Source organism: Nesoenas mayeri, assembly GCF_963082525.1.
Source record: "Nesoenas mayeri genome assembly, chromosome: 1".
Lineage (NCBI taxonomy): Eukaryota > Metazoa > Chordata > Aves > Columbiformes > Columbidae > Nesoenas > Nesoenas mayeri.
Window position 1 is genome coordinate 40,690,987 of NC_137541.1, and position 7,978 is coordinate 40,698,964.

The following is a 7,978-nucleotide window of genomic DNA, read 5'->3' on the forward strand; positions in this document are numbered from 1 at the left end:
TCTCTTCCATCTCTCCCTTTGTGTTACTCCTTGATTTCCCCTCCTTCCATCTCCTTTGCTTTCTGTGCTTAATTTTTCTCTTGGCTAGACTTTGATCTTCGTGTTTCTTTTGCCCTGTCCTCTTCCTCATCCTTTTCCTTCTCCCCCCATTGCCTCATCTCTCTCCCCCTTCAATCACCACTCAGTGGTGGCCACTAGCCAAAGCAGTGCTGGAACTGTCAATAAAAGAGCCCTCGAACTCCTACAAACTGTATTACAGCCCCAAACACCATTTCTGCCCGAGATCGTGGGCTCCAAGCCCATCTGCAGCTCAAACTTCTCTCAGCAAAGCTCTCCTCCTACACAACTCCACCACACTAGACCTCTGCTACTTGTTGCTACAGCTATAAAAGCAGGGGCTGACACAGCCGGGGAGGGATTGTAGCTGCTAAAACACATGCTTCATGTACTAGCTCTCCTGCTAAGCTACATCAAGCCCATAGAGTTTGATGTTTATTGCTTGTCTTCCCTCTGCTGCCTGAAGTCCATGTGCCACAGGACCCTGCACACCTTGGGACCTTCCCTGCAGTGATGGGACACACTCAGAGGCTACGTACAGCTCACTTTGAGCCTGGTCTGACCCTCAGATAACAAGCACCAAGCTGTTCTCTTGGGTCTCTCCCTTCACTAGGAAGTAGTTTCTTCACCATCTTTTCAGGGTGGTTGCCCTGCAGAAGAGAAAGCTCTGGGGAAACCTTATTGCAACCTTTCAGTACTTAAATGGGACCTGTAAGAAAGATGGGGACAGACTTTTTAGCAGGGCCTATTAGGATAGAACAAGGCATAATGTTTTCAAACTAAAGGAGGGGAGATTCAGGCTGGACATGAGGAAGAAATTTTTTATAGCAAGGTTGGTGAAACACTGTCCCAGGTTGCCCAGAGAGGTGGCAGATGCCCCGTCCCTGGAGACATTCAAGGCCGAGCTGGACGGGGCTCTGAGCAACCTGATCTAGTTGAAGATGTCCCTGGTCACTGCAGGGGGGTTGGAATAGGTGACCTTTGAGGATCCCTTCCAACCCAAACTATTCTATGATTCCTTAGAGGAAGTGGAGGGGGCTCAGGACAGAGAGCAACAGCTACAAAATTATACAGGGCATGAAGAAGTATTTACGTGAAGAATGATAGCACTTCAGGATTTTTCTTCACATTGCTGATAGTGTTACTCTGATATTGAGCAAGGCCACACTGAGCTATGAGCCTGTTTGCAAGCTGAAATATCTTTGACCTGCCTGGTGTTAGGCCAGAAAAAAATTATAGTTGCTGGAAATGGCACTGACCACTTTGGAGCCAGGACTGTGCTATGTGGATGGCTTTGAACCAGTGCCCGGGCTGGGTGGTGGGCAGCCTGGAGCTGCTTTCAGGTGGGATGATGCCCTGATGCCTTGACGATGATGTCTGCTGAATTAAGTCCTGTGGTATTTTTGTAATAGCAGAGCTGTGAATTGCAGCTTCCCAGCTAAATTGCACTTGAGTAATGCTCTCATGACTTGACTATCTCCCCAACATTTTAATTAGTCATGTCTGTCTTCCCTACCACGACACGGTATTAGTACAAAATTATTGTTATTAGTACAAAATGGCTGCCTTGACACCCACCGTCACAGCTGTTTTCAATATAAGGCCGTATTTCAACAGCAATGGGTGGTCTTGAAGGTGTTTTTGGAGCCATTGGCGGAAAAGAAGCATCAACATAGTGGACACAGACCCAAGAACAGACCTTTTGACCCCTTTTCTTGGCAGCCCACTTAGGGGCTGACACCCGAGGCTGGCTCTGAAGTCAGCTCTGACGCTGAGCACGACAGAAGCAGAAGCAGGTCCTGGGGAAGGACAGCGACGGCAAGACCTTGAGATGGAAAAGATTCAGAGGGTTCGTGTGCACGTAAGCAAATAAAAATGCACCTGTAGTCTTGCTTTATACAGGGCACTGTAGCAGCAGTTTGTACTTATAGATAACACAGCCTGGTGATCACAGAAACCCGCCTCCCTTTTGGCTTGAGCAATTAGTCCGTACTCAGTATTTCCATTAGTAAGCGAACTGAATGATGGTGTTAGGTAGTTGGACATAATCCTGTTTGCCTACAAAGAATATACAAACTCCTGCTTCTGTAAGCACAGCAGGAGTCAAACTGCATCAGCAGCTTCTTTGGTCATAGCTGGAAGCCTCTTTCCAACCAGTTCTTCAGCCTGCTTGGAAAAACCTCCTCAAGCTCTTGCTGCATGTCAAGTTGCACGTTCTTTGCTGCTTTGCCTGTAGTGGAAGCTTCTACACAGAGCTTCTACTGCCAGTCTTCAGCCTCTCTTCTCCTCCCTCTCACCTTCCCTCCATAGCTTTGCGTTGGGGTCAGTAGTTCCCAAGTGCCTCAAGCCATTTGTGGTAGACACAGAGCGCAGGAATTTGGTAAGATAAGCCCATCTTTCATCAGGTGATTACATTTATACCCCTCTGTCATCATAGAATATTAACATGCATGGTGTGTAAAAGCCCCATTGCCACTTTTTGCTTCTGGTTAAACACCTCTGGGCTTTAATGGGTTTTCCTCCTGCTGTAAACCAGTGGTCACAGGTATGGTCACTCCAGTAACACCAAGGTAATTTTGGACATCCTGGGAGGAGCTGCAGAGCTAAATGCAGCTGCAGCATCTTTCAAAGGCTGACGGGTGTTTTGGAGACTTACACAAAACACGAATCCACCTTGCAAAACCCATCACCTCAGCCGGTCAGCAGAGACTGGTCTCAACAAGCTGTTGAGAATTCACAACTCCAGCCACGCTTCTGCAATTCTCGCATCTGCCACCTGCTCTATCATTAGCTCTTGGGCTGTAGCCAAAGACTGTGGCAACACCTGAACTACTAATTGGGCTGTTGCAGCAGCGCTAACACAGCTGGGACGCCTCTGCCAGCCGAGCCGACTGCGCCGACGTGCACTGGGGTGCGGCCAGCACCTGCGCTGTGCTGGAAGCCCCCCTGCCAAGGTGCAGTGGCGAGCTCCTGAAGCTACATGCTGTGCAGACACTTTTGCAAATGCTGTTTTGCTGTGTGGAGGGCAGCTGTTGCCAGCCGGGGAAGTGGAGAAGACCAGGAGGAGCTGTGGAGAGTGTGGAAAGGGGAATCGGCCTGATCTCAGGGGAATGGCACAGTGGGAGGCAAAGGTACTGCAGGGAGAGATCTGGCTGCTCGCTGGTGGCAGAACTCTCCCTTGCACCCTGCTGCTGGCTGCTGTTTGTTCCCAGGAGCAAGCCACAGCACTTATGGAAAATAATCCATTGGAGAAAGGAAGACAGAGAGGTAAAGAAGAGGAGAGGGCTGAAGCTCTACAGAAGGATGCTTCCCAAGTTCCCCAGGTGGATGAACTCTCACCTGGGAAATACCAGCACCCATGGTGGCGTTAGCTGGTGTCACAGCCAGAGAGCTGAGAAACCTTCCACACTCTTGGGGTCTTCCCATAGCCTCTGGCAGCAGGTGCAGGCGATGGCGAACATTACAGAGACACAGTTGCATCTGTTCACCTTCCTTTCTAGTCTTCTTGGTGAACAGCATCCGCAAGGGAGAGCACACAGACTCAGCTGCAGGCCAGGGTGGCATTTAACCCCCTGAGGTCCAACCTGCTTGGCTTGGCAGGGTGTGAAGAGACCAGCATTCACCTGGCACAAGCAAACACTTTGGCAGGGCAGGCTCCAGGCAAGAGTGAAGCTGGGTGTGCCCCGGGGCAGGAGGCTTTTGAGTGGCTGCGAGGTGGAGAGCCGTGGCCCTGCAGCCTGCTTTGCTGGTGGCAGAGCCTGGAAAGCCACTCACTGCCACCACAAGATGAGTAAGATCCTGCCAAGTGACAATTACCTCCAGTAGGAAGTGTGGCTCCCTCCAGGAGCAGCAGTTATTAATTCCACCACCAATGTCTTTGGGTGAAGAACAGGGCAGCCAAAGGCTTTTCCAGGCACGGGAGGAGATGAAATGTTCCCAGTGCATTTGGCTGGCAGGGCAGCGGCACCACCTTGGTGGAGACCCTTTTCTGTCTGCAGACCTTGCAGGGAGAAGGGGCAAAATTAAAGAGAGTGAAGTAAATGGGGGTCTCCTTGTTAACTGTACCTTAATCCTCAACAGGGTTGTATCACAGAAGAATACCTGGGAAGGTGTTTTGTTTTGTCGCCTTTTTTTGGGGGTGAGATCATACCCAGCTCCCTGTACCCCATTCTGTCAAGGTCAACAAGTCCCACTGAACAGAATCAGTGGGATTTTTCAACCAGGCAGATACAGCAACCCTCAGCTTTCACCTCCCAGGCTGTGGAAGCCAAAAGGCACCTTCAGCCTTTTGTGGGAAGCCCACCGCAGCGCTGAGCCGACACGGGCTTCTCCGGCCGAGACCTGAGGTCTTGCTTTTGTGGTTTCCTCACAGCAACAGGCAGCTCCCACCAGCTCCTGCAGACCTACGTGGGCAGAACAGCGCTGGGGAAGACACTTGCGCAACTTTGCAGGACATTCCGGGTATGTTGAAGGAAGACGTCCAGCCCCGACCGGTTCTGGACTATGAAGCTCTACTGGCCAGGCAAGGGAAGGGTCAGCACACAGCACACAGACCTCCACGTCCTAGCGATGCTTTACAGATTACTGTTGTGGTCCTCAGATGAACTTGTTCAACCAGTCCATCCTGCTTTCCAGGGAAGCTCAGGGACATGGGGCAGAGACCAAGAAGTCCCACAGGTCCCTGTAGCCGCTCTCAGCAGTCACTCCGTGCACTTGAAGGAGTCAGAGCTTCAGTCTTGGGCACCCCATGATATAAAACACTGAGGCCAAGGCCGGATGGACTCAGGTCCTTTTGTAGCATTTTAAGGTGCACATTGGGAAACCTGAGATTTTTTTTCTTAAAAAATATAAAGCAGGAAAATCTCCTCAGCCATGATGTTGTCTGTGCGCTGAATATGTGGCAAAGAGATGGGGTCAGTGGCTTTCTCCCGCAGTAAACACTGGTCTAATATGAATTTGATGGCATACGTGTTGCTTAGCTGTTGTATTATTCTTTACTTGCAATGGGGCTATCGAAGTCCCAACTACCACCTCTTTAAACATTGGCTTTGGGAAGGTTTCTACTTATGTGCACTGGCTGGTCAAAAAAATTCCCAGAGCAGGTATCTCCATGGAGGAAAGGAATCTTTTTCAAAGAGCGCTGTGCTTTGGAGAAGAGAATGACTCCAAGACCAAAAATAAAGACTTATCAGAATAAAATCTTTCTTAGATGGCTTTGTACCAACCAGTTATTCTCAATGACCCAGCTCCTAGTTTGAAGGACCAAGTGAGGTCTCTCCTGTGCGGTTTTATACACTTGATCTGTGCTGCCATTTATAATGTGGAACACAGGAAAGTTTCTTTTGTTAAGTGGTTCCCAGTGCTGACGTGTTAGCACTTAGGCTGTAGGTTATAGCATTCAGTGCCCCGTCCAACAGCAACTGCTTACGCAGCGAGACTGCTGTTCTTGGCAGCATTGGGCACCTTCGGCTCTGCCTTGGAGCATTGCAGCCCACCTACACCCTTTCTGGGTTCTCTTTGTTGGATCTTGTTTTTTCTGGGTTTGTCAAGCCCCTTCCGTTCCTCCGTGGATGGCTGGCAATGGCGTGGCTGTGAGGGAGAAGCTGCCCTCTCTAGACACGTCTCCATCTCGTCCCTCTCTATCATCTCCACTCCCATTCAGAGCATCTCCCGGTGCTGGTGGGCTCTGTGCGAGGTGGTGGGGGGACCGATGGGTGCCGGTCCCCACGCTTGTGCTTGCTGTTCAATTTGTGGCCCCATCCCTGAGTGTCGGCGTCTCCATGTCTGTGCTGGAGGTAATGACAGTGCTGTGACTCACAGGAGAGCTGGCAGTGTCCCCAGAGGGGAACCACAGTGTCAAGACCAGCCCAGAGGCAGAGTCAGAGGACGATCGTGTGTAAGTGTGACAAGCAGGGAGCTGGGCAGGGACAGGGAGGTTATGCTGGGCTGTGCCGGCCAGGAAAGAGACCTGTGCAGCTGCCACCCATGCTGGGTCACCAGGGACATGCAGCGTTTCACTGGGTGGTGAAGGGAAGAGGGGAGCTGCAGCCTCCCTGTGTGCAAACACCTCGGACATCTCCAGGGTGCTGCAGCCTCCCTGTGTGCAAACAAACACCTCGGACATCTCCAGGGTGCTGCAGCCTCCCTGTGTGCAAACACCTCGGACATCTCCAAGGTGCTGCAGCCTCCCTGTGTGCAAACACCTCGGACATCTCCAGGGTGCTGCAGCCTCCCTGTGTGCAAACACCTCGGACATCTCCAAGGTGCTGCAGCCTCCCTGTGTGCAAACACCTTGGACATCTCCAAGGTGCTGCAGCCTCCCTGTGTGCAAACACCTTGGACATCTCCAGGGTGCTGCCCTCCTTCCCTCTGCTCCTCACCCCTCCCTCAGCTCATGTTTGTGGTCTTCCAGACATCTCTGCTGCTCCTTTCCCCCACGTTCTCTGCGGTGCTGCCAGTCTGTCCCCCTAAGGGTGCCAACCCCAGAGCTCCTCTGGCAGATGAGGTATCTTCAGGTTCACCCCCGGTTTTCCTGCATGCCCACGGCTCCTCGCGTGCCCTGCGCGCTGTGAGCTTTGCCGCTTCAGCAGGCTCCATGGCTGATGCCAGCGTGTCCTCCCGGCTGCAGGCGGGCACCGTGCAGCGGTGCTGGGCAGAGGCAGAGATGGAGAGAGACCTCGGTAGATTTTGGAAAGGCACACAGGGCCTGCTGCGACGTCACTCAGGCCTCTGGAGCAGCCCAGAGCAGCGTGTTCACACTGAACCTGACTGCAGGGAGATCAGAAAACACAAAAGCACCTGTTGCTGAGGGGGGGCTGGACTTGGTCTTTGCAGGAACTCGCTGAGCTCTGCAAAGCAAAGGCCATGGGAGCAGCATGTCCTGCTGCAGCAACATCGCCCATTGCCCTCCCTACACACCACCTTGTGCGGATGACTTTTTAAACTTCTTTTTCTGATTAAAGTCCCAGCTGAACCTTGTGCAAGCAGTTCCTGGCTGATTCACGAGAAGGAAAACTTTGTCCTTGGTGGAGACACCGCACCGAGTGGGAGGGACACGCTCCCTCCTGCAGATCTGCTTCCTCCAGCACTCAGGCTGTGTCAGCAGTGCAAGGCCAACAAAAACATGCAAAAAACCCCACAACTTGGTCTCAGCAACTGCGGAACAGCATGTGAAGGGGGAACAAATTCAGCATTCAATGAAGAGGGAGGGAGTTCCCCCAGGCCTCTGCCTGTACCTCTCCCATCCCCTCTAAAGTGGCAGAATTTGGCCCTGAATCTTCTTCAGGAAGATCTCCTTTTCCTAATAGGCTCTTTGGGGAAAAAACTAATCCTGTGTCCTTCCCCGGCACACGCACTTACCACCCTGGAGTCGCTTTTGCCGCTGGCAATGGCCAAGCGCAAATTTGCTGTCACACAAATTGGCCCTTCACTGATCAGTACGACTCAAAAGCACCACACGTGCCGGCCAGGGCTCATCCTGCACTGGGGGGTCCTGTGGCCAGGGGAGGTGAAAGCTTCATTCAGCAGCAGCTTCATAAAATCAGAGCAGGTTTCTGGAGCTGACAGCACAGGTGGCAGCAGGGGGACAGTGGAAGAACAGCTCTGCAAGGGCCAGGGTGAGCGTGTTCCTGGCTGTGTTTGAATTGGAGCCTGGCCACGGAAACCAAGGGAAAAATCACAAGGTTTAGGGGTGGCTCTGGGCTGGTTCCTGTGCTCTGGCACAGAACACACAAGGGGTGGGAAGACCTGCCTGTCTCTCCATGACCATGGCCCCATCCTCACCCCTCGCACCCGTGGCCGTGTGAGCAGGGAGCAGGTGGCCTTGGCCGGAGCAGGTGGCCTTGGCCAGAGCGCTCCTCAGGGACGCCAAGGACTCGGCAGGTCCCGGCCCCCCCACCAGCCGTGATTTTCCACTTCTCGG